Consider the following 25,764-nt stretch of genomic DNA (forward strand, 5'->3'; position numbering starts at 1 on the left):
AGAGAGGACAAAGGCCCCTAATTTTTGCCATCTGTTTTCTGCAGCTATTGAGACACAAACATTCAGCCCATTTGAGTGCCTTTTTATCCGCTTTTCCCTGGGTGACCTCTGATTGGCCACGCTAAATAAGGGGGGTAGCCAAGAAATGCTAGCATTTCATTAGAGATTCACTTTTATAATCTTCTCCTTTGACTACAATAGCAATTATTTTGCCTTTCATAAGCAGAGTCCAATGCATGGAGTAAGTGAAGGAAACCCTGGATGGATGCTGACCAGGAAAGGGGAGAAAGCTGGCCCAAATTTGCAAGGAAACAATTCACTCACCAACACTGACAAGATGACTATGCACAGTGGTAGCCTGTGCTGTTGCTAAGGCAAACTGTACCACTGATTTTGAATTACAAAAAAACTTCCAGTTATAAAATAATTAAGTCACAGAGATGAAAAATACAGCAAAAAAGTATCTGGCTGACCCCAAGCTCCCCTTCTTTTGAGTATCCTGCAAGTTCCTGCCTTTTTTCCCCCTCCGCCCCACTCCTCATGCTTCTAGTTCACTATATGAATTCCCAGAAGAATCGCAACTAAGGCAGACTGCCCAGCTACAAAGATAGACCTGTACCCTCCCATTGTGTCCAGCAGTTCAGGATACACAGGTAAGCTAACAAGATGCAAATCCCATTCAATGTGGCTAATGCCTTTTTTTTTTATCCCTTAGCAAAGACCCAGAGAACTCATTCTTTTAGGCAGTTTTATAATATAGCTTTGACACCACTGTTGAATGTGTAACCCTAATTTAAATAAATAGCATGTGGTTAGCAAAGAGACAGTTCTGTCTTTGTTTACTCTGAGAGGCCATGTTCATGATTAAAGAGGCCTGATCTCATGTTCTTGAGCGAAGCTCAAAGATATCTATCACTTACCCTCCAGGAATGCCCCCCTTGTGGGTCATTTTGGTGCTAGCCTGGTCCCTACTAAACTGCTCGGTATTTAGGGAAGAAATGCTATAGGAACAGAGCCATGCGTCAAATAGGAGCCTTGGAATTACGTAGCAAGTGTCACTTTGCCCAGGTTGTATTGAAAGAGGTAAGAACACAACTTTCTCTGCTTAAGGAAACAAATCTCATGTCATGGTGAGGGGCCATCGTGAGCCTCTCAGGAAGCTGAACGACGGAAGAGGGTTCTCCCACAGCCTTAACTATAGTCACTGATTTAAACCAAATCCTGCTTTTCCAGGTGAGCAAATAAGTGAACAGGCGGGAGGAGAATGCATGCTAATGTCTAAAGTTATCACCAAGGCTTGAAATTTTTTCCAAGGCGTATGCTCTGCCTTTTACTAGATTGTACCTTTCAGATCAAAAAGCAGGGGGTTTGTAACATAATACTTGTTCAATAATCCCGCAGGCTGACAGACCGTGCTTGAAAACATCTTTCCTTTCTTCTACCTGCTTGAACAGAATAATCTGAAACAAAAATGGGTCTTGTCTTTCACATTTTTGGTCAGATGCCATTTCTCTCTTTTCAGGGGTCTTAATCTGAAAGATTTTCTATTTAGTTTACATCCTGGTCCTCAAAATCATCATCCTTGAAGGTCAGGAATGAGAGTCCTAAAATGCTGGCCCTTACCCTAATGGGAGATAAGCAGGTCAGCAAGACTTCATGCGTCTCTTGATATTTTGGTTTAAATCAGTCACTATACTTAAACTAAACAAGATAGCCCTCAAACAGCAGACATTCTGAAACTTGGAAAACATATGCAATAAGGAGATAGTGATTTAAAAGGCTAATCATCCTCCAAAATTCCACCTGCCTCCAGCATATTTCTACAAACTGCACCACTTCCAGAACTCTGCAGTCTTAGGTTGCTTCCTTTTACTGCAGTTAAGGGAGAAGTAAACTCATATCTACAGCTTGTATCGGAGCACTTCTAAACTTTCATAACTTAATAAAGATGCTGACAGACACAGTGTTTTTGTTTGACTCAAGGATACATCCTCATCTTCCTGGCCAGCCCCTCTGCCTAAATAAATTTCACCCAGACATCCAGTATGTTAAGAAAAAGAAGAATGTAGTGAAAATTCCAGGGAGAAGGTATTTCTGTTCAAGGATTAAGATGAGATACACAGACAGGATATGCAAAAATAGTCATTTTACACAGGAAAGGGCCAGCATTTGTGTGACAAAATATCTGCCAATGAAAGCTCCGTTTCTGAGGTTGAATTTCCACTAAACTCCGAAAAAACACATAAAAGCTGAGCGGCTAGATAACAGTGGCTCAGTGTCACTAGATTTACTCCCCTTAATTTCCCCTCGACTTGCTTATCTCAAAGGCTGCACTTGTCAGTTCTCCTAAGACCAAATTCTATCCATATCAAAGACCTCCTATTGTCTTCCAGCGAAAATAATGAATTAAACCCACAGACTTGCAGGGGCTTATTTAGATCTTGCAACTGGCAGATCAGTCTTAAGGTCTAAAATATACAAGGGTACAAAAAATAACATTGATAATGGAGTATGATAATACCTCAGCCTTGACTCAAGGCTTTTAAGATAACACTCTCAGGCTTCTCCAACAGACATCCAGGAATATATTTTCTCATAAAACTCAAAAGAAAACTGTCATTGTTCCTACCCACATCATTAGCAGCAGCATCAAAAGTGTTTCGCCAGTACCTGCCAGCATAAACTTTTAGAGCCTGAACAAATCAAGCTAAAATTGTCCTGGGGTAATTTATAATCCAAGATGGATTTGGTATAAACCAAGCAGTGTCATGGTTAGTGGAGTGGTGAGACGGGAAAGTTCTGATAATGTTATCTCCTCGGGACTGCAGGAGAGCAGTTTCAAAGGTTCCTTGGGCATGACTGTATTACCCAATTGGTTTATCTCCACTGACCAGGCAAATTTCTCACCAAGCAGCACTTGGAGAGTAGTGAATTAAAGCTGCTCTGAAAAGGCCAAGTAAACAGATCACTCCTGCGCCCCAAGGTGAATAGCCAGCTCTTTCTAGAGTAATTAGTGGACAGAAATTCAAAGGGCAGAATTCAACGGAAGGGCAGAGTCTGTGTTGTTAAATCTCAAAAAGACTCCCTATCCCATTTATATTCAGTGTCTTATGAGAAGTTCCTTCCACTTGCATTCCAGTATGAAGCAGAAATAACAAGCTGACCAGACAATCAGGAAACTATGCAAGTCAACATTAAAATGATAATGCAAGAAAAAAAATTCAAGTTGTAGATGCCATGTTTACTTTTGAAAGACACAATGGAATTTCCAATGGAGGCTTTGGTAGGCAGAATTTTCCAGGACAATAAAGACAGGATTTGGGGAAATTAGAGAATACTGATAAGGAACACTGTCATCTAAACAAACTTTTGACACTGAAAGGTAATCATATCCTAGATTCCATGATCCAAAATAGAGTCATGGTATGTCCCTAAAAGGAACAGTGTAAAAAAGGGAGAAAGAAAAGCGAGAGTACAGGGAAAAGACAGTGCACCTATGAGGGTGAGTGAGATCTGGTGGTTAACCCTGCACCTAGTCCTGAATAGGACTGAATAACCTCACCATGAAGACACTTCATTGGTATAGGTGGCCTCGCCCAACTCAGCCAAATCCATATTTACCTTAAGGGAGGAGAGCAGCAGAGGTTTTCTCGGTTTTGCTTTAATTGATCCTTCATTGCTAAATGTACCTAAATCAGCAGAGGAAGGAAACATAATGTGCGTCTCAAAGAATTCAATCAAATACTTTGCTTCCTTGGTTAAGGTTGTGGTAGTCAAAGTGTTCTGAATCATTCCTGCTCTTTTGTCTCTTTCAGCTGAAGGGCAGGTACTACATCTGCCAAGGATGAAATCAGGTGGAAGTCTGAAACTAGAGGTCAAGTAGAGCCGGGAGGTAGTGAACCGAGCACAGTCCTTCCTCCCATCCCTTGGTAAAGGAACCCGGAAATACAAGTTGTCACGCATCAATCGCATAACCACATTCTAAAATACTGATGAAAAAGTTAACCTCCATTTCTATGGGCTAAAAATTGTCTCATGGAAAAAAGCATTGGTGTTCATAGTTCACAAGAACAATGCCTCTTGCCCTGGCGGCTAACCTAATCTTTGGAAGTCTGGAATTCAAAGGGCTTTAAAATTAACTATGTAAAAGGGATTTGAATCTAAAGCTGTCTCTGTTTCCTAATTTAAAGCTGGCGATTTCGGCGGGGTTGGGGGTGGGTGGGTGTGGGGAATTGGAGAAGTAAAGATGCTACCAGTTGCTCTCTGGGGTTGGATTACAGGTGGGACAAATTTGGGGTTCACAGAATGCTTGGGATCTGACAGGCGTTTCATGCGACAAACCTTTCTCCCCACCCAGATTTGTCAGCAGTATGCAATTTTCAACATGGGGCAGGTGTTTTCAAAATAAATAATATCCATCAAAGAGCCCCGCAAACCCTCAAAAATCAACAACTCCCTCCTCTAATAAGCTAGAACTGTAGTATGAACTTGGGCAGCATGGAAACTAATTAGAAGGAAATCTGTTTGAGCAGATGGTTTTATGAAACGACCAAAATTGAAGAGAGGAAACCCATCTTTTTACATTTACCAAAGCTACTCTTTTTTAAATATCCACTTTTTCCTTCGGTGCAAAACGACTTTACTTCCGAAGCTTTGCCCAAGTACCGCAGGCACGGCAGAGGGGCCCGATCCCGCGGGGGACCTCGGCCAGCCCAGCCCGGGTGCGACGCCGCGTCCAGGCTTAGCACTTCCGCAGCCCGCGCAGACAGCGCCTGCCGCCTCGCGTTCCCACCAGCGCCGGCTCCCGGCGGGTATCTGAGCACCGCTGCCAGGATCCGGAAGCGGATCCGCTGTAAGCTGCCCACACCGCCGTCCGCTCGGACCTGGCCCGGGTCGGAAGGTTCCAGGTGGGCCGAATCGGGCTGCCCCAGCCCCCGCGCTCACTTACTGCCAGTCGGCGACTCGCTCGGCGGAGAAGTGGTGCGCTGGCGGGAGGCGGCGGGCGGCGGCTCCGCCTCCGGCCGGGCTGCGGCCCCCGCCAGGGCCGGGGTTTGCTCGCGCACCGCCCCGGCGGCGGCGGCGGCGGCGGCGGCGCGGGCGACCCAGGCGGGCGCGCTCCCCCGCGCTCGCTCGCGCTGTTCGCAGCCGGGGTCCTGCCTCGGGGCGGTATCTGAAGGTGGGGCTGCTTCACCCGCCGATGTTGCGCGAGCGCCGGGCTGAAGTGTCAGAGACAGACAAGCGTGCGGAAAGCTGCCTCCCCGCTGGGTTCTGGAGGCCCTCAACTCGGTGTCCCCGGTTCCAAGACGCTCTCTGGTTGGTCACTTCCATTCTGTGCTCAGGCGCAGAGCAGAGAGACATCTGTTTTCCATAAGCTCCGAGGCAGAGGCAAATCCTGGATTACGTGTTGCCCAGCCCTCGCAACATTCCCAGACCACGCGCGGCAGCTAATCCCCGCACAAAGAGCAAGAAAACAACACGCAAGTTGGTGCCCGGTTCCAGAAAGATTTCCCAGTGCGATGACTAAAGGCTCTCGCGCCCAGCCTCCGGGGAAGGGCCAATCGCAGCCCAGGAGGGCAGAAAAGGGGGGGTTGGCTGGGTTTGCGGGTCTACTCCGGCAAGCACGTCCTCCTTACCAGTCCTGTAAACACACATGCAAACTCTGTCCCTCCCCGGGAAATGGCTTTAGTTTGATGAGGCTGAAAAACCGAAAAGGGCCCGCCTCCATTACAGGACAGTTTATACTATTACAAGCGATCACAACTCCTGAATGTGAGAGAGGAAGAAATCTCTGCGTTTACTTTGGTAAATTCTGACAATGAGTCGACTATTACACAATCGCACTGACAATAATGAGAAATTATTGCTTCTTGGGGTCTTATCGTGTATTCTGTAAAATAGGTTGGGGTGGTATGATAAGGAAAAGATAGGATAAAATAGGCAGAGAGGGAAAGGATAGGACCTGAGGTCCCAGGTTAGGGAAAAACGCCTATTTTGGAACAATGCTGGGAGTGTCTGCCCGTAGCAAACCTTCTCAGGCGTAAGGTTCCTCTTAAGAATGTAACAGACCCCACCTACTCCCCCTCAGGTTTCCCTCAGGAATTTGACAAAAGACCTAACTAAAAATAAGCAGTAAACCATAAAACGTAGGACCCACAAGGAATGATATGGCCACAGATCACCACTCATACAATGGAAATGAGCCAATCAGGAATGGACAGACAACCCAGCACTTAGAGTTATCCAGCCAGTAAGGGTAGAACCTGAGAAGGAATGAGGGGGAAGGGCGTGTGTGTGTGTGTGTGTGTGTGTGTGTGTGTGTGTGTGTGTGTGTCTCTCACTGGGACCTTATAAAACAAGGACCCTTGCCTATAGTCACAGGCATTCACTTTTGAATGTCCCCTCTCTGTAAAGAGAGGTTTCATACTATTCTTACTTTCTAATCTTATACCCTAATAAACTTTTCCTGCTGCTCATTTTGTGTTCATCTCTTCATTCTTCCAAGCAGTGTATTGAGGTAAAAACCCTGCAACAGGGGCGCCTGGGTGGCGCAGTCGGTTACGCGTCCGACTTCAGCCAGGTCATGATCTCGCGGTCCGTGAGTTCGAGCCCCGCGTCGGGCTCTGGGCTGATGGCTCAGAGCCTGGAGCCTGTTTCCGATTCTGTGTCTCCCTCTCTCTCTGCCCCTCCCCCGTTCATGCTCTGTCTCTCTCTGTCCCAAAAATAAAAAAAACAAACAAAAAACAAACAAACAAAAAAAAACGTTGAAAAAAAAAAAAAAACCCTGCAACAGTAAGAAGTCTCCCTCTCCTTCCCCCTCCCCCCCCCCCAATTTTCTTTGCTTCCTTCTAGAAACATTTGAGTGCCTCCCATATGCCAGGTGCTAGGCTGAGAATAGAAAGCTGGAAAAAGCCTGCAGTCTCTAAAGTACCTTACTATAGGGGGAGGGGAGAAGGAAGCGGAGGGGGGGGGGGGAGAGGAAGAGACTATCAATTTCCCGGCATGGAGAAATTGCTATGATAGAATGTATGCCCTGAAGGTTACAGGAACATAGAAGCATGTTTTCAATCATGCTGGAAATCAAGGAAGGCTTCCCACAGGAGGCTGCATTTGGGTTTTGAAGACTGAGCAGGGATCAGGTAGGATGAAGAGAGGCAGGGGGAAGATACGAACTTCTGTATGGCTGCAGAAAGCAGGTGAGAGGAACAGAGGTGAGAGATGTGGTTATGGAGGCTCGCAAGGGGTCAGACCACAAAGGTCTCATCTGCTAAGCTCTGGGATTTGACCTTTGAAAGCTATGGGAACCCTTATGTTTCAGAAAGACTGCTGAGAAAGACATATGGAAGGAAGAGAGCCCAGGAAGGGATAGGAAGAAGGTGGAGTTGGGCCGGGATGGATGGGAAGGACTCCAAAGATGGGAGAGAGGTGAAACCTTTAGGATATCATGCCTGGAAACAGGCAGGGGAGTGCAGCTGTGGGCTATCACCCAGGTTCTGACATGCCCACCAGGGTGGATGGAGAGTACCATCTGCCAGGTCAGAGAAATGAGGGAGGAGGAACAAGTGGGAGACTGATGAGTTGAGTTTAGACAAGCTGACTCTGTGGTTTCTGTAGGATATCCAAATGTGAATATCCGAGCAGGCATTCAGCCCCAGGGATCTGTAAGGTATTTGGGGTGTTATGGGCTAGCAATACAAACGAGACAGTTGTCCACCTATAAGTAAAAGGTAAATAGAGGAATAAAATTCACCTCATTTTCTAGGACTGCCATAACAAAGTACCACAGAATGAGTGGCTTCAACAACCGAAATTTACTGTCTCATGCTTCTGGGGGCTAGATATCCAACAGGACGATGCTCCCTCAGACAGTGTGAAGCAAGGATCTGTTCCAGGACTCTACTTCACTTCTGGTAGTTCCTTGGCTTGTGGTTGCATAACTCCAGTCTTCACATGGCATTGTCCCTGCGTGAGGGTGTCTAAGTTTCCCCCTTTCTGTAAGGACATGTCAGTCATATGACATCATTCTGTCAGGACATCAGTCTGTCAGGACCCACCCTAACATTCTGAGATCAGTGATGGTTAGGACTTCAATGTATGAATTTCAGGGGGATAATTTAATCTATCACATTCACACTATTTGGATTGAGTTATTAACAGCAGGATTGGGGGGCACCTGCGTGGCTCAGTCAGTTAAGTGCCCGACTTCGGCTCAGGTATTGATCTCACAGCTCTTGACTTCAAGCCCCACGTTGGGCTCTGGGCTGACTGCTGGGAGCCTGGAGCCTGCTTCGGATTCTGTGTGTCTCTCTCTCTGCCCCTCCCCAACTTGTGCTCTCTCTCTCTCTCTCTTTCAAAAATAAATAAACATTAAAAAAAAAAAGAGGGCTGAACGTGTTGATGAGGAGAAATATCAGCTTTCAGTGCAAAGAGAACAGCTCTGAACGGAAACAGAGAAAACCGATTAGAAAGGTACGTGAGGGATGGCCCACACACATGGAAGAGAAGTGTTTTTAAAAGGACTGATTAACATCGCCAAATGCTTAAAAAGCCAGGAAAGATAAAGCTAGAAATTGCCCATTGCCTTTGGCATTATTGCAGTCGTTGGACCAAATGGTCAGACTGGTAGACATCAAAGGACCCACTTAACTCCAACATCTTATGACCGTAAAACCATTGTCTGAGCAAACCCATTGAGAGAAGCCTGGTATAGTGGACATCTGTTTGAGTCATGCCTTCCATGCACAACCCACTTTCTCAGCCTCCCTTGCAGGTAGGACTTGAAACTGTGATGTAGGCTCTGGCAATTGTATGGATAGACATTAGACTTCAGTTGGGATGAGGCAGTAGGAGAAAACAGACCCCAAAGAAGCCATTTTCAGTGGTAGAACCTGGTAGAGACATATGGACCCTCAGGGCCAGCAGGGGGCAAAGGTCCACTAGACAGTTTGCAGTGGCCATGGTCACAGCAGAACCAAGGCTCATTCTGGAACCCTCTGGTGGTATAATTTAGGCATTATTCTTTGCTGAGTAGCCTCCAAGCCTGATTCTCCAGATTTCTTGGAGATTCTCTGAGCCACTTAATATTCTTCTTTTTTAGTAGAAGAGCTTTATTGAGATAGAATTTACATACTATAAAATTCAGCTATTTAAGTGTACAATTCAGTGGTTTTTAGTCTGTTCACAAAGTTGTGCAACCATCACCACCATCTGCTCCAGAGCATTTTCATCACCCCAGAAAGTAATCTCATATAGACAAGTGGTCACTCCCCATTCCGCCCTCCTCTAGGTCCCTGGTGACCACTAATTCACTTTCTATCTCTATGGATTTGCTTATTCTGACATTTTATATAAACGGAATCCTAGGGGCGCCTGGGTGGCTCAGTCGGTTGAGCAGCCCACTTCAGCTCACGTCATGATCTCACAGTTCATGAGTTCGAGCCCCACGTCGGGCTCTGTGCTGACAGCTCAGAGTCTGAAGCCTGCTTCGGATTCTGTGTCTCCCTCTGTCTCTGCCCCTCCCCCACTCGAACTTGGTGTCTCTCTCTCAAAAAAAAAAAAAATTAAAATAAATAAATAAATGGAATCCTATAATTTGTAGCCTTTTGTGTTTGACTTCTTTCACTTAGCAAATTTTCAAGGATTATCCATATTGCACCATGTACCAGTAATTAATTCCTTTTTATGGCCAAATAATATTCCATGGCACAACCACACCACATTTTGTTTATCCATTCATCATTTGATGGACACGTGGTTTGTTTCCACTCTCCAGCTAGTACGACTATGGCTGCTATGAACATTTGCGTACAATTTTTTGTTTGGATATATATTTTCTTTTCTCTTGGATATATATCTAAGAGTAGAATTATGGGGTCATTTGGAAGTTCTATGTTTAATATTTTGAGGAACTGCCAGACTATTTTCCAAATAAGTCACACCATTTCACATTACCACTAGTAATCTACGAGGGTTCCGATTTCCTAGTGGGTGTGAAGTGGTATTCATTGTGGTTTAGATTGTATTTCCCTAATGACTAATAATGTCCCGTATCTTTTCGTGTATTTATTGGCCATTTGTGTATCTTTTTTGAGGATATATCCATGAAAATCTTTTGCACATGTTTAAAAAAAATAATTTTAAAAATTGTAGTTAGGGGCGCCTGGGCGGCTCAGTCGGTTGAGCGTCCGACTTCGGCTCAGGTCATGATCTCGTGGTCTGTGAGTTCAAGCCCCGCATCAGGCTCTGTGCTGACAGCTCAGAGCCTGGAGCCTGCTTCAGATTCTGTGTCTCCCTCTCTCTGTCCCTCCCTCGCTCGCACTCTCTCTCTCTCTCCCTCAAAAATAAATAAACATTAAACAATTTTTTAAATGTATCTTTTATTATTGAACTTTAATATTCTGGATTCAAGTCCCTAATCAGATATATGATTTGAAAATATTTTTTTTTTATTCTGTAGGTTGTCCTTTCACTTTCTTGATAATATCCTAATGTTTTTTAATAAGCTCCTTTTATGGTCAAACTAACTAGTTTCTGTTGTCAGTAGCTAAGAACAGTGGCAGATGCAGTGAGTTCTATTAAATACAGTCCTTTACTATTTTTTTTCTATAACAATCTCCCTCATTTCACATCTTGTATCCAATATTGCCTTCAAATTTTGGGTGCTTTTGTTTTTCCTAGAGCCTTTCTTATTCTATGTGAATCCCACCCACCCACATTTTACATTTCCTAGGCACAGACCCAAAGTATCAATGGCCACCACTAACATAGGTATAGCTACTAGCAGCCCTCCCAACGATTCCCACCTCTCTCCAGTACTGACTCAGAACCTTGGGAGTCTTGGGCAACGTCCTCCTTGTCTCCAGACCTCTCCCACTCTACCCCTGCCTCTCTGTTACACTGCCATCACCACGTGGGATCTTATGAATGAGATCAGTGTCCTATTTAATCTTTACATCATCCTCAGTGTCTGGGACAAGGCTTTGCAAAAACTTGGAGCACAATGTGTTAAATTGAATTGAATCTTGTGACTTATTTCCTTATTTTTTATTCTAAAATATTTATGCAATCCTTGATTTTAAACTCTTCTCTTAACGGCCACATTTGGAGGATTAGGTCCTAAAATTGGGTGCAGAACAAATTTATGGTGGTGTTCAATTTATGACTGGAAGAATGGAATTCTTTTGGGAATTAATCTTCAGGAGTTTATGAAAGGTGAAGCTGACAGAGAAAGTTCTCAGGACCCAGAGAGGAGCAAAAGACTATTATTGGGGGTATCACAAGTCTAAGGTGAACGCATTTCCTGGCAGATTTTTGTGGTAGATTAGGCTTCATGACTGCCACTGCTCAATTCTTTGAGTCTTCTTCGTTTTGTAGGCTTTCTTATCCCACCTCCTTGCTCCTGCACCTGTACATCAACCTGAAACTGTTCAGAGTAGGGGCTAAACCAAAAGGCACCTGTTTGAAATAGCTGGAAAGGGCCTGTGTTCATTCAGTCATAAATCCAACTGATGTTTACTGAGCACACACACTTTATGCAAGGCACCTCTCCGGGCACAAAAAGAAATGAGATTCATTTCCTGTAATAAGAAGTTGGATGGTGAATAGGGGGTCAAGACAAACACAATTAACTATAATCCAAAGCAGAATTAAAGAGGCACTGGGGCGCCTGGGTGGCTCAGTCGGTTAAGCAACGAACTCTTGCTTTCCACTCAGGTCATGATCTCACAGCTTGTGGGATCAAGCCCCGCTTGGGTTCTGTGCTGTCAGCTTGGGATTCTCTCTTTCCCTCGCTCTCTGCCCCTTCCCCAACTCACATGTGTGCAAGCACACATGTGCATGCTCTCTGTCTCTCAAAATAAATCAGTAAGTATTAAAAAAAAAAAAAGCATAAAAAACTGTCTTGAGGATTCATGGGAAGAAGAACTCACCCACTTTTTCAAGGAGTAGGAGTGGCTTTATGGAAAAGGTAGGGAGAGCTAGGCTTTGCTTATAAACTTAGGACCTCTAAGCCTGATCTCTGTTCCCCAGTAGCTCCCACACTAGTTGGGAAGAAAATCACACATACAAGCAGCTGTAATTCAAGACCATATGTGATAAAACGGATTTGGAAGTCACAGAAAAGTGAGAGATCATTTCCTACTAGAGTAACCATACCTTATGGAATGGTAGGCTTGGGCCCTAAGAGATGAAATGGATTTATTAAAATGCATATTTCAGATAAAAAGCAATTAGATGCTCTAGAAAATTTGGAAAACTCAGAAAAGCATTCAGAATAAAATAGAAATCTATCTGTAGATAAATAGAGATAAATACATTGCAAGACATACAATATGCTTAATATATATTTGAATATGAATAGAATTAGTAAATGACATTACCATTTATTGCCCCCCTTTTATTCCCTTTTGCTTTTTTTACTATATATATAAATTTTAGAAACTGTTTTTATTTATTTATTTACTTATGCATTTATTTTTTAATGCTATTTTTATTTTTGAGAGAGAGAAAGAGCATGAGCAGGGGAGGGGCAGAGAGAGAGGGAGACACAGAATCTGAAGCAGGTGCCAGGCTCTGAGCTGTCAGCACACAGCCTGATGCGGGCTTGAACTCACTAACTGCAAGATCATGACCTGAGCTGAAGTTGGACACTTAACCGACTGAGCCACCCAGGTGCCCTGAGAAATTGTTTTTAAAAAACACAACCTATAGGGGTGCCTGACTGGCTCAGTCAGTGGAGCATGTGACTCTCGATCTTGGGGTTGTGGGTTTTAGCCCCACATTGGGTGTAGATATTACTTAAAAATAAAATATTTAGGGGCACTTGGGTGGCTCAGTCAATTAAGTGACAGACTCTTAATTTTGGCTCAGGTCATGATCTCACAGTTTGTGAGACAGAGCCCCATGTAGGGCTCTGAGCTGACAGGTGTGGAGCCTGCTTGGGATTCTGTCTCTCTCTCTCTCTCTCTCTCTCTCTGCCCCTCCTCTGCTCGTTCTCTCTCTCTCTCTCTCTCAAAATAAATAAACATTAAAAATAATAACAAAATAAAATCTTAGAAAATAAAAAAATAAAAATTTAAAAAGAACATATCCTATAAAATTCATTTTATATCAGTAAAATTATTAGAAAACACATTTTTAAACAACTGAGAGTATGCCATTGATATATCATTCATGCCATCAGTTTCCACAGTGTTCACATTTAGACTGTTTCTAAACTTACAACTATTATAAATAAAACTTCAATGAAATTGCTAAATGCAAACCTTTGTCCACATCTCTATATTTTCAGGATAGACTCCTGTAAGTGGAATTATCAAGTCAAGGTGTATTAACATTTCTAGTGCTCACAAGAGAGTAAAACATTGCACAATTACTTTCTTGAAAAGTTATACCAATTTACATTCCCATTAGCAATGTATGAAATTGAAATACACACCTTCACCAGCAGTGTTACTTTAAAATATTTACTAATCCAATAAAGAGAAAATAGTAAGTCATTGTTTTTAATTTTGTATTTATTTGTTAATATAGTATTATATGTCAATTATACTTCAATTAAAAATAAAAAATTTTAATTTATATTTATTTGATCACTAGTGATGTGAAACATTTAAATATGATCATTTCATTAATATTTCCTTTAAGTTTCCACTTCATGTTCTTTGCCTATCTTAGGGGGGGAACTTGGAGAGAATCTGCAATTCTCTCAACAATCTCGGCTTTCCCATGCTTATCACTGTGTAAGCATCTGCCATGGTAAGTGTGATCTCATTCATTCACTTTCCTCTCTCTCTCTCTCTCTTTCCCTCTCTCTGCCCCATCTCTCCTCCCTGATACCACCCCTCCAAGACAGCCCCTAAACATAGCCAACTATTTCATCTGGTGCTCAAAGAAAACGTGGTCTGTTGCAACACTAGAGGACAAACTGGTGGTATGGAGACCATACGTCCAGATTGTCAAGAGCCATTTAGTCACTGAGCCTCTCTTGTTAAGTACTGACTTTAGAACCTAACCTCCCTCTCTGATGTAAGATTAAACCCCACAGCGTTCCTCTATTGATTTCCTAAGTTTCAAGTGAACCGTACATTCCTGCCTTCCTGCTGTCTGTTCCTGCTGGGCCTGGCATGGCTTTTCTTACACTTTCCCTAGACCAAATCCTGCCTGTCACTGATTATGAAGCTCAAATAGCCCTTGGCCCTTGGAGGAAAGTCATCTCTTCCTCTGAATCCCATAGCACACTGAATTTCACTTATAGGATTTCTAACATCCCAAATGTTCTGGTTATGTGTGCATGCAATTCATCTACTTCCTTACTTTATAAACTCCTTGAAGAGTCTCCTTGAGTGGGGTCTATGTCTTGTTTATGTCTGGATTCTCATATACAGTTAGCAGAGACCCAAAAATGTTTTACAGACTTAAAAATTGAATGTCACTTAACAGAAACACTAAGGGAAAGAGGGCTACTTCGAAAGGGAAAACAAACCTTAATTTTAATTGTATAGACTGTGGTAATATTACAGACTCAATCGTGTCCTCCCTACTCCAAATTCATACATTGAAGCCCTAACCTCCATATTAGGATATTTGGGGATAGGGCCCTCGGGGAAATAATTAAGGTTAAATGAAGTCACAAGGATGGGACTCTAATCCAATAGGATTAGTGTCTTTACTGGAAGAGGAAGGGACACAGAGCTCTCTCCACCCGTGTGCACAGTAAAAAGGCCATGTGAGGACACAACTGCTGTCTTCAAACCTAGACTAGATTCCTCACCAGAACCTGACCATGCAGGTAGCTAGATCTTAGACCTCCAGCTTTCAGAACTCTGAGAAAATAAATTTCTGTTGTTTAAACCACCCAGTCTGTGGCATTTTGTTACGGCAGGCTGAACTGACTAATACAGAGGTATGTTAAGATGTTAGGTAAGATGTTAGGTAGAAATGGAAGAGGAGCTCCTGGGTGGCTCAGTCGGTTAACTGTCCAACTTCAGCTCAGATCATGATCTCGCAGGTTCGTGAGTTTGAGACCCGCATCAGGCTGTGTGCTGACAGCTCAGAGCCTGGAGCCTGCTTCAGATTCTGTGCCCCCCCCCCCCTCTGCTCCTTCCCCACTCACACTCTGTCTCCTCTCCCTCCTCTCTTAAAAATAAACATTAAAAAACAGCCTAAACAAAGGAATATTCGTAACCTCATCAAAGAACTCACAGAATCTCACGGTGAGGTCATTTGGGGTGTAGTAAATAAAGGAAGAATTGGGAAGCATGTCTCTTTTTGTCTTGTCATAAAAGGCACAAGATACCCTCTCATTCTGCATCTGCTTAAATCCCCTGTGGCAGGCGAATGAAAACTGATAAAAATTACAACTGGTGTCCAGGGACTAAGAAACTGAATGGGGCTAAACAATTCACTTTAGATCAAATATAAAATCAGCAGAGGGAAATAAGCACTAAAATAATATTTCAAAACAGTTGGGAATCTGACAAGAAAATTGCTACTGGCTTCCATGAGAGTAAAAGCATACTCTCTTACCAAGTTTTCATGATGATATATTGACCTTCTTGAGCTGATGCATTAGCCATGGAAAGATGTTCCTGAGTCTCCAGGGACATTACTCAGCAGGGGCATCAGGCCACATCACAGAACCATGCACGACTTCAAAACCAAGTATTAAGGAAAACCATATTAGAAAGCCGAGACGGAAAGAGAATAATTCTCTCTGGGGTCTTAATAATTGTTCTCAGGTCCTTGCCAAAAACTCACTCATCCTAAATTCTGCATATTTTAAATACCTGTCATGGTTTTGAAGCTTCAAACAAAATCTCACTTGGACAAAACAAAAACAACAAAAAGAAGCAAAGGGCTTTTTTAGAACCATACTTCTTAGGACAATTGTAATTCAGTGTCTTTTCAATATTTGCATTAGTGATTAGGAAAAAAGAAGCAATGAAAATGTTTCCTTAAAAATGTCCTTTTATCCAACATGAGGAGAAAATATGGTGACAATTCATTTTCTTATTCTTTACAATAGATTTCAAAGCATTCTATGCCTAACATCCAAAATATACATATTTGAGGGGCGCCTGGGTGGCGCAGTCGGTTGAGCGTCCGACTTCAGCCAGGTCACGATCTCGCGGTCCGTGAGTTCCAGCCCCGCGTCGGGCTCTGGGCTGACGGCTCGGAGCCTGGAGCCTGTTTCCGATTCTGTGTCTCCCTCTCTCTCTGCCCCTCCCCCGTTCATGCTCTGTCTCTCTCTGTCCCAAAAATAAATAAATGTTGAAAAAAAAATTCAAAATATACGTATTTGATGCATAGATTCTTGTTTTAAAATTAAACTTTTAATAAGTATAAATTACAAACAGGAAAGTGCACAAGTCCTAAGGCAACAGCTGAGTGGATTATCACAAAGGAACCACAACAGGGTGAGCACCATCCAGATCAAGAAATAGAATATTATCAGATGCCCCTTTCCAGATGCAGTTTTGAGCTAGATACATTTTTTCACAAAACTATTACTAACTATAGTAAGTGCTTAGATCAGCCCACAAAAGCTTAACAGATTTATGAAAACATTGTCCAGGGTCTAGAGGGCCATCTCCATTCACCAGGGCCTTATCTAACTTGATTCCTTAATCAATCGCACAGTGTTCATGGGAACACAAATTAGCATAGCCACCCAGTGTTACTGGAAATGAGTTTAAGGGTATGTCTCCAGATCCTTAAAAATATTCATGTGTTAAGGCCCTAGTCGTCCCAGCTTACAATGTTTCCCTCGAAGCAGTATCAGAGGTGTGATCGGAGTAATTGTCCAGACAGCATCATTGTCCAGGGCAGTAGCTCTGGAATAGCTCTATTACTTCCTAACTATGCAATCTGGGACACAATATTGAACCAACTGCTCTGTACCTTGCTTTCCTCACCTGTTACATGGTAGTAATAGTAGGTTGTTACAAAGAGTTGCATAAAGAGCTTGAAACAGTGCCTGTCACACAGCAAGTTAACATTTGTTAAGAACTATTAGTTATGATTACAAAACCATTCATCATAGCATTATCTATAATAGAAAGAACTTTGAAAGAAGTTAAATGACCGGGAATAGGGGAATGAATGCATACACTCTTGTGCATCCATCCAAAAAAATATAATGCACCCCTGGGGGTATGGTGTAGGGGGTTAAAACCACAGGCTCTGGAGCCCGAATGCCAGCCTGCCCCTAACCAGCTGTGGGACCTTGGAGAACTTTCTTAACTCTCTGAGCCTCAGTTTCCTCATGTGAAAATAGAGAGTAAGAGTACCTATCTTGGGAGCATTAACTGGCTCATAAACATAAAGCACTTAGAACAGTCCCTGGTATACAGTCAGTGCCTTAAGCAGTGTTAGTCCTCTCCATTTTAAGTTGAAGTGTTGTAGCCTGATTGCCTGGTGACACATCACAGGCACAAAGCTTTCCAGTCACCCGCTGAGAAAGTACGTGCTCTGGGAGGAGAAGGTGAATGGAACAAAACCTAAATCCCTCCTGGAATTGATAGAGGGACTTACAGATACAAGCCTAGGCCTGGAGGCTACGTGCACAATTACCATGTGAAGGAACTGGAAAGAGCTGTTCCACGGGCAGCACCAGAACGCACTGCTTTGACTAAAAGAAAAAAAAAAGTTCCCCAAACAAAAACTCCCACCACCACAGCAACAAATGAGTTGCGGGGGGGCGGGGAGTCGAAATGGTTTTCCTAATCTCCAGCCCTCCCACCACTTCTTTTCTTCTCCCTGCCCCTCTTCTCTACTTGCTTTGGGCTTTCCAGGGACTGACGGAGAGGGAATAGAGATTTACAGCCACTCAGGGAGGAGGCCTGCACAGATTCCACAGAAATAACTGGGGGCTGCTCAAAAGTGACCCTCACCCCACTTTTAAAGCTCTCAGTGTGAGTGTGGACACAAGCCGGACATGCTTTCGTCCTAAAGGAGCAGTTTTACATCCAGCCTAGGAAATTCACATGTTATTGAGACATTCCTCTGACCCGGTAACCCCGATTCCTGGATAGGACAAAGGCCAGCAGTCACCAAGCCTTATTCCACCCCGACTTCATGTCCCCTTGCTATCAGCGGGAAGGAAGCTTCCCGCTGGAGGCCAGTGTTCCCTGAATACCCCTGGACAGCAATGGGGAAGGCTGGGCAGCTGCCATTGCCCCATCCAGCCCTCCAGTAACAGCTCCGACAATGACACCCTTTGGTTCCTTACATGCGTTGAGTGTGGGAAGAGAGCTGCTTTGTTCAGGCCTTGTCACCATCTTTCCTTGCCACAGTTCCAACTAGGCTTCTGGGGCTTGTAGAGTCACTGCTACCTTATAGGGTCTTTCCATTTTCTTTTTGTAATGGACCAGCATTCATTGATATTTATGCTGTGCCCCTAGCATGCCCAGACCACAGAGAGTCTCCAGAAGACACGACAGTTCTCCTCGCTGAGGGGATAAAGGGGCCACATTTGTAAAAACAAAACAAAACAAAAAACACTGATCACCGCTGTGTTTTTGTTGTTAAAAATGCTCTTAAAATAGAATCATCCAGTTAAGAGTGCAGGTCAGGGATCAAATGTCTTGAGAACCTTAGTTCTTGTTGCTTGGTCCCCAGTGGAAGAACCTGTATGTCAGTGACATATTAAATAGATTTAGCTCTTCTGGGTGTCCCTGGAAATGCAATTATTGCCAGTTGCTGGTGAGGCACCTGAGGGCTCTAGAAGGAGCCAGCGTGGCAGATTTCATGGGACTTGTGCCTTTTGCTTAAAGCTCCTGTATTTAAAATTAATTCATCCCGGGGCACGTGGATGGCTCAGTTGGTTAAGTATCTGGCTCTTGATTTCAGTTCAGGTCATGATCTCACAGTTCATGACTTCAAGCCCTGAGTTAGACTCTGTGCTGACAGTGCAGAACCTGCTTGGGATTCTCTCTCTCTCCCTCTCTCTCTGCCCCTCCCCCCCCAATAAATAAAATAAAACTTTAAAAAATTACATTAAATTAAATTAAGTCATCCAGGGGTGTCTGGCTAGCTCAGTTGGTAGAACATGTGATTCTTGATCTCAGGGTTGTAAGTTCGAGTCCCATGTTAGGTGTAGAGACTACTTAAAAACAGTATCTTTAAGAATAAAAAGTAAAAAAATAAAATTAAGTCATCCAATGTTGCAACTGGGAAGACCTTGAGAAACTATGATTTGAAGCTCTCTTGGAAAACACACAGTGCTCTTTGTGGCATATAGTTCTGTGGTCAGGTTACAGCTTTAAACTTCAGTTCAAACTGTGTTTTAACCCTCTGGGAAGAGCAGACAGGTTGGGGGAAGGAAGTTCCCAGACAGTGAGAACTCCATCCTTGGAGGGTCCCCCGTGGGATCCCAGTTAGGATATATTTATTTAGCTCTTTAACACTTCAACGAACACACATTGGAAACTGCCAGCCCTGAGTTTACACTGAGGCTTTAAGGGTGCTGCAGATTTAAATGTTTTCCTCCTACATACCCCTTAAGGAACATGCAGCACTTTCCGAGTTAGATCCAGACTGGTGTCAAGGAGCATAGCTGATATTTGTAAAGTCAGGGGCTGGCCCTTTGGCCCCTTGTGGTTTCTAGAGTCAACTGTTTGAGTAATGTCACTGAAGTTCTATTTGCACAACAGCTGCAAAATGTGAAGTGTGCCTTTCCCTCAGTGTCAACTTGTCAGGTACGGGGCTAGAAAGTGCAGACTGAGAAGAATAAACACACCTGGTAGTTAAAGACCTACAAACCAGGAACTGTTCTCCTTGAAAAGCTGAACAGGACTGCAGGTGTGACAAGGGACAGGGTTCCCAGCAGGTGCCACTTGAGGTGAGATATGTGTGTCTAAATGGCTCCCGGGGTTCCCCAGAGCATGCAATCCCAGATTCACCCTCCATCTTTTTTGAAGGGTCCCTTTAACATCCTAGATGACAAAATAGCACGCCTATTAAGTGTATACATGATGGTGTGAATGTGCCACATTTGAAAATTTAAGGAGACAGAAAGATACATGGAATATAAGGGATTATGAATGAAATTGGTGTTCCACCACTCCACTTACAGAAGTCACCATGCTCTCTATTCCTTAGCCATCTGCAGGGGCTAAGCCTTCTAAACTTACACACGTCAGCCTACGGTGTGGATATATTCTTCACTCCCCACCAGTGCCCCAGATTTGCTCCCAGCTCCCAACCTTGCCTTGCAGGTTCACGCTTCTGTAACTTACAGAACATTTAAATGCTCTCTGCTTGGCACCCTGTAGAGCATCATCTAGAAACTTCCATCAGAATGAATGAAATGATCTATCTGTGAGGGAAAAGGGATACCTCCATGACAAATACTATGGAGGGCATTCTCCATGTTCTAGCCTTTCTTCTTCTTCTTCTTCTTCTTCTTCTTCTTCTTCTTCTTCTTCTTTTTAATGTTTATTTATTTATATTGAGAGAGAGAGAGAGAGAGGGAGAGAGAGAGGGAGAGAGAGAGAAAGAGAGTGCAAACTCAAGTGCGGGAAGAGAAAAGAAGGAGGGGGAAGGAGAGAATCCCAAGCAGGCTCGGTGCTGTCAGCACAGAGCCTGATGTGGGGCAAGATCTCACAAACTGCAAGATCATGACCTGAGCTGAAATCAAGAGTCAGACTCTCAATTGACTGAGCCACCCAAGCGCCCCTCTTCTTCTTTTTTTATTTAAAATTTTTTTCTAATGTTTTTATTTATTTTTGAGACAGAGAGAGACAGAGCATGAGCAGGGGAGGGGCAGAGAGACAGGGAGACACAGAATCTGAAACAGGCTCCAGGTGCCAAGCTATCAGCACAGAGTCTGATGTGGGGCTCGAACTCACGGACTGTGAGATCATGAACTGAGCTGAAGTTGGACGCTAACTGACTGAGCCACGCAGGCACCCCCTTCTTCTTCTTCTTCTTTTTTTTTTTAATGTTTATTTATTTTTGAGAGAGAGTGTGAGCAGGGGAGAGGCAGAGAAAGAGGTGGACAGAGGATCCAAAGCGGGCTCTGTGCTCATACTCACGAACCATGAGATCATGACCTGAGCCAAAGACAGTTGCTTAACTGACTGAGCCACCCAGGTGCCCCTATCCTTTCAATCCTCATAAAAGCCCAATAAGGTAGATGTGATTATTATTCCCATGTTCAGGTGAGGAAAAGGAGACCTGGAGAGGTTAAGGAACTTCCCAAAGTCTTCATTAGTCACCGGAAACCAGTAGATCTGTGATTGAAGTTCAGCTCTGTTTAAGCTATGTTCTGGTCTTTTTTTTTAATTAATTAGTTTGTTTGTTTATTCTGAGAGAGAGTGTGTGTGAGCAGGGAAGGGGCAGAGAGAGAGAGAGAGAGAGAGGGAATCCAAAGCACCCAGGCACCTCAAGCTACGTTCTGGTCTTGATGCATGTATGGGATATTCTTTTTTTTTTATTTTTTTTTAATGTTTATTTATTTTTGAGACAGAGAGAGAGCATGAACAGAGGAGGGTCAGAGAGAGAGGGAGACACAGAATCCAAAGCAGGCTCCAGGCTCTGGGCTGTCAGCACAGAGCCCGACGCGGGGCTCGAGCTCACGGACCGTGAGATCATGACCTGAGCTGAAGTTGGACGCCCAACTGACTGAGCCACCCAGAACATCCCCTGGGATATTCTACTTTTCATAAAACTTACCATGAAAATTTTTAACAAACAGACATAGACATGATAGCACAATGGATCCCTGAATATTCCGTGCTCAAGATTAAACAACTGTCGAGACCTTGCCACACCTGCTTCATCCTTGTAAGACAATTCTCTTTGGCTCCATTTCCTGTCAGTTCCATCTCACCCAGGATCACTCATTCACTCACATGCTGGGTTTCAACCAGACCAAACAACTGGTTGTTCCCTGAATCCTGTCCCCTGCACCTGGACCTTTGCACATGCTGATCCCCTTGACTCAATGGCTTCCAACCCTGGCACACTGCTATCCACAAGAACCGCCACTGACCAGCTGAATCAGAAACTGCTGACACCAGTCGCCCTTGCCTCCAACTCCATTTGGGCCAGTCTTCCGCAGTCTTCCAGGTTCCCTCACTTCTAGTATCATCCTTTCCTCCACAGAGCTCTCACTGATGTCCCAAGTCTGGCTAAGGGTGCTCCCTCCCCCAGCACCTTGTATATATATCTGTTGTAACTCTGCCCCAGTGGAGTTCTTCAACAGACTGTGACTTCCTCTAGGGCCAACACCATGGTTTTGAGCTCTGTATCCCCAGAGACTAGCATATGGTAACTAGTGATCAGTAAATGTTTGAGTGAGGAAGGGAGGAAGAGGAAGAAAGCAGACGGAGAGAGAGGAATGAACATGATGCCATCTGTGTTCCTAGCCCTGCAGGTCTCTGAAAATGAGGAGCCCCAGCACCACTTCTGTGAGCATGTGGCCTAACAAGAGCTGCCACCAGGGTACAGATGCTGTGTGGGTCTTACAACAGCCAGAGGGTGGGCAGAGAATAAGAAAATGCGAGACTAGCACTTGTGACCACGCACCCGGAGCAGTGGATCCCAGGCTACTGAGAGCTGTTTTTTTTTTCCTTTCTCTCTCTCTCTTTTTTTTAAAGAATTTTAAAAAGTCTATTTATTTATTTTGAGAGAGAGAGAGAAAGTGCAAGTGAGGAAGGGGCAGAGAGAGAGGCAGAGCAAGAGAATCCCAAGCGGGCTCTGCACCACCAGTGCAGAGCCCAATGCAGGGCTTGAACTCATGAACCGTGAGATCATGATCTGAGCCAAATTCACCGACTGAGCCACCCAGGCGCCCCAGAGCTATTCTTTTCTAGCTGTCTCCAATGTTTGCCTCTAGAAAACAGTATCTGTTTAACTCATTTTCTAATTATCTTCAAACATCCAAAGGATCACCTAAGAAATGTGTACCTGCCTGTTGTATAAAATAACAGACTCGAATGTGTTACCTCCTGAGAAAATAAGAAGCATATTTTTCAAGTCATATGGTCATGATGGTCCAGTGACACAGACATCGTCGCCCCCACCACCTAGCTGGGGAAGTGGACGCTTAGAGCGAAAGAGGCACCTTTCCCAAGATTATACAAGTAATAAGGTGAGGCTTCAGCCAGGTGTATCTGAATCAAAGGTTTTTCTTTCAACCCCTGTCTTCTTGAGTGCCTGCTTCTGTGTGTTGTCCTTCTTGGGGCACCACACCATGCAGCACGGACCCACCCGTGTGGCAGGGCCAGGCCCCAAATACCTCCCCTAAGCTGGCCCTTCCTGGCTGTTAACTCATTGGGGCTAGACCGTTATGCTTCGGCACTCTTACCCATTTAAAGGAAGTTGTTCTTGGCTTTCCCTCCCAATTGCCAATTAGCTTCACAGGAGGCCACATTTTGGTGGCCGTGACTAGATGAATTCCTGAAAAGCTATGAATATAAGTGCCAGCTATATTCCACAGGAAATCCTCACTTCCTAACACAAGCTTATATACTGTATACCTTCCTAGTGACTCACAATTCCGGTCACTTACTGGCTGTGTGACTTTATGCAAGTTACTTACCCTCTCTGCCTCAGTTCCCTTCTCTGTAAAATGAGGACGGACCATTAAGGTCCTTGGTGAGGACTTTAAGGATTTGGTGAGGACTGAGTGAGATAAAGGCCTAGCACATAGTAAGTGTTCAATAAATGGTAGCTGTCATAACCATTAATATTGCCATTGTCATAGCATTTCATCCATATATGCTTGTTTTGCTTTGTTTTTTATTTCTTGGGCCCACGAGAAGCATCCTCAGTATGTAAAAGCTCTAGAAGAACATTATTTGTTATTGTAAATCTCCTATGTTAACATTAGTTTATGTAAATTCTGCACCTGAAATTCCAGGAGCCTGGCCTGCCCACATGCTGATAGAAGCTAGAGAGGAGCTGTCTTTGTGCCTTGTGGGGTCTCCTGGAATTCACCCCATCTTCCCTCTCACCAGGCCTCTTCTTTGTTCTTCCTCATTTTGCCGTCTTGCCATGTGGGGGTGCTTGTCCAGTGGGAATGGAGAACACTCCACTGTGAAGGAGGCCAGGGTTTATGTGGCTTGAGGCAGCCCTGTCCTCTCCCTGCTGAGCCTCCACTCCCCTGGGCTGGCAGTCAGAAGTTCTGTCCCTTCACAAACCACCCACAGGACAACTCATCCCCCTTTCCTGGGCTCTCAGTTCACTGAAGGACACCATAGTTTCACTTTGAAACCACTTGGTAGGGGCACCTGGGGGGGCTCAGCCGGTCCAGTGAAGGGTCAGACTTCAGCTCAGGTCATGATCTCACTGTTTGTGAGTTCCAGCCTCTCATCAGGCTCTCTGCTGTCAGTGCAGAGCCTACTTCGCATCCTTTGTTTCCCTCTCTCTGCCCCTTCCCCACTTGCTCTCTCTCTCAATATAAATAAATATTAAAAAAAAGAAGAAGAAAGAAAAAGATATCACCTGGTATTTTCATACACTGAGCTGAAACATTCAGGTTGCTTTGAGTCAAATTCACTTAAAAAACAGCCTCTGCATCTGACTTCATTCCTCCAGGAGCCCCAAAACATGTCTTTAATGCAGTGTATCTAAATAATAAATACAAATTCTGGGGATGCAGAGAGGCGGGAAGATTTATAAAGCACTAGATGTCTGAAAGTCCCATGATTCACCTTTATTTTCTCTAAAAGTTAAACCCCACTTCTTCAGTTTTTCAGGCTCTTGTCCGTATCAAACACTGATGGTGAGATCACTGATTTCACAGTGTGAGGTTCAACAGAAAGGACAGGACAAAATTCCCTGATCAGAGCTTCCATAGGTGATTTTCCATTCAGCAGCAGGCAGTTGTTCCCAAAGCAATTCCCAAGGCTCCAGCTGTTCCAGCCCCTCCCCGTCATGGGCCGAAACACAGCACACCCCCTCCCTGGCCTCCTGAGCCCCCCTGAGCCATGAAGGGGGTCTTAGCACTAAAAGGGGCATCTGGGCTGATGAAACCCGGCACAAAGACTGGAGTCCAAGCAGTTTTCCACCCTCACTCATTTGCTTCCAAGCCAGAAACCAGAAAGAACCCCCAGATGGGCTGGCTAAGCCCATTTCAGGCTCCCCCCCCTCACATGGCGTCTTCTGGCTCCACTGACTTCTCTCTTGGGTTGTCAAGGACAAATGCTCTAATTGCCTGGGGCTATTCCTTCATTCCTGAGCCCGCTGCAGACGGCCATAGTACCCTTTGAATACTTTTATGGGCAGTAAAACTTTACAGCCTGCCAGCTCTCAACTGTTCCCACATTTCTGAATAGAACTATTTATGACATACAAGACTACCATGGTTTGCCCTTTGAGAATACCAGCAGATATTAGACCCCTTCAAACAGGGTCGACGGAGTTACATGGGCTAACAGCTGGCTTACAGAAACCCCACAGTGGCAGGGCCAGGCTCCTGACTGAACTCTTCAGTTAGGAAATAAAACAGCCTCTGAGTCTCACAACATCGCTGAAGCGGCCGTGGGCTTTGCCTCTTCATGTTGCTTTGCTGTCAAACCCATTTGCGTCTCTTCCCCACTTTTTGGCTTCTCTGCGCACTTCTTGCCTGGGTTGACCAGGATCACTATGAGCTTTGTCAGCAAATCTCGGAGAAATGATCTTCTCCTTCCGTTGTTAGCAGGCCAAAAATGAACACCAAGAGAAAGCTAGCAACTCAGTCACAACTTGTTTCTCTCAAACAGTGCCCAGGATTAATAAGCAGCAAGCCCAGAAAAAGCAGCATCATACACTCAGAATCAT

The 25,764-nt window shown here is 44.3% G+C and overlaps 1 protein-coding gene across 5 annotated transcripts in view; it reads right to left on the minus strand.

The window, feature by feature from the left end:
* TRIM2 (tripartite motif containing 2) overlaps positions 1 to 25,764 on the minus strand; it is a 119,258-nt gene that overhangs the window by 93,392 nt on the left and 102 nt on the right. The window contains exon 1 of one of the 5 annotated variants that reach the window (XM_030312896.2): positions 4,949 to 4,998. The exons of the other annotated variants lie outside the window; for them this stretch is intronic. The gene's annotated coding sequence lies outside the window, so the exon portion shown is untranslated. Of the gene's footprint in view, positions 1 to 4,948; positions 4,999 to 25,764 lie in introns of those variants that run through there. 5 annotated transcript variants of the gene reach the window in all.

Source organism: Lynx canadensis, chromosome B1 (genome assembly GCF_007474595.2).
Source record: "Lynx canadensis isolate LIC74 chromosome B1, mLynCan4.pri.v2, whole genome shotgun sequence".
In the NCBI taxonomy this organism is placed as follows: domain Eukaryota; kingdom Metazoa; phylum Chordata; class Mammalia; order Carnivora; family Felidae; genus Lynx; species Lynx canadensis.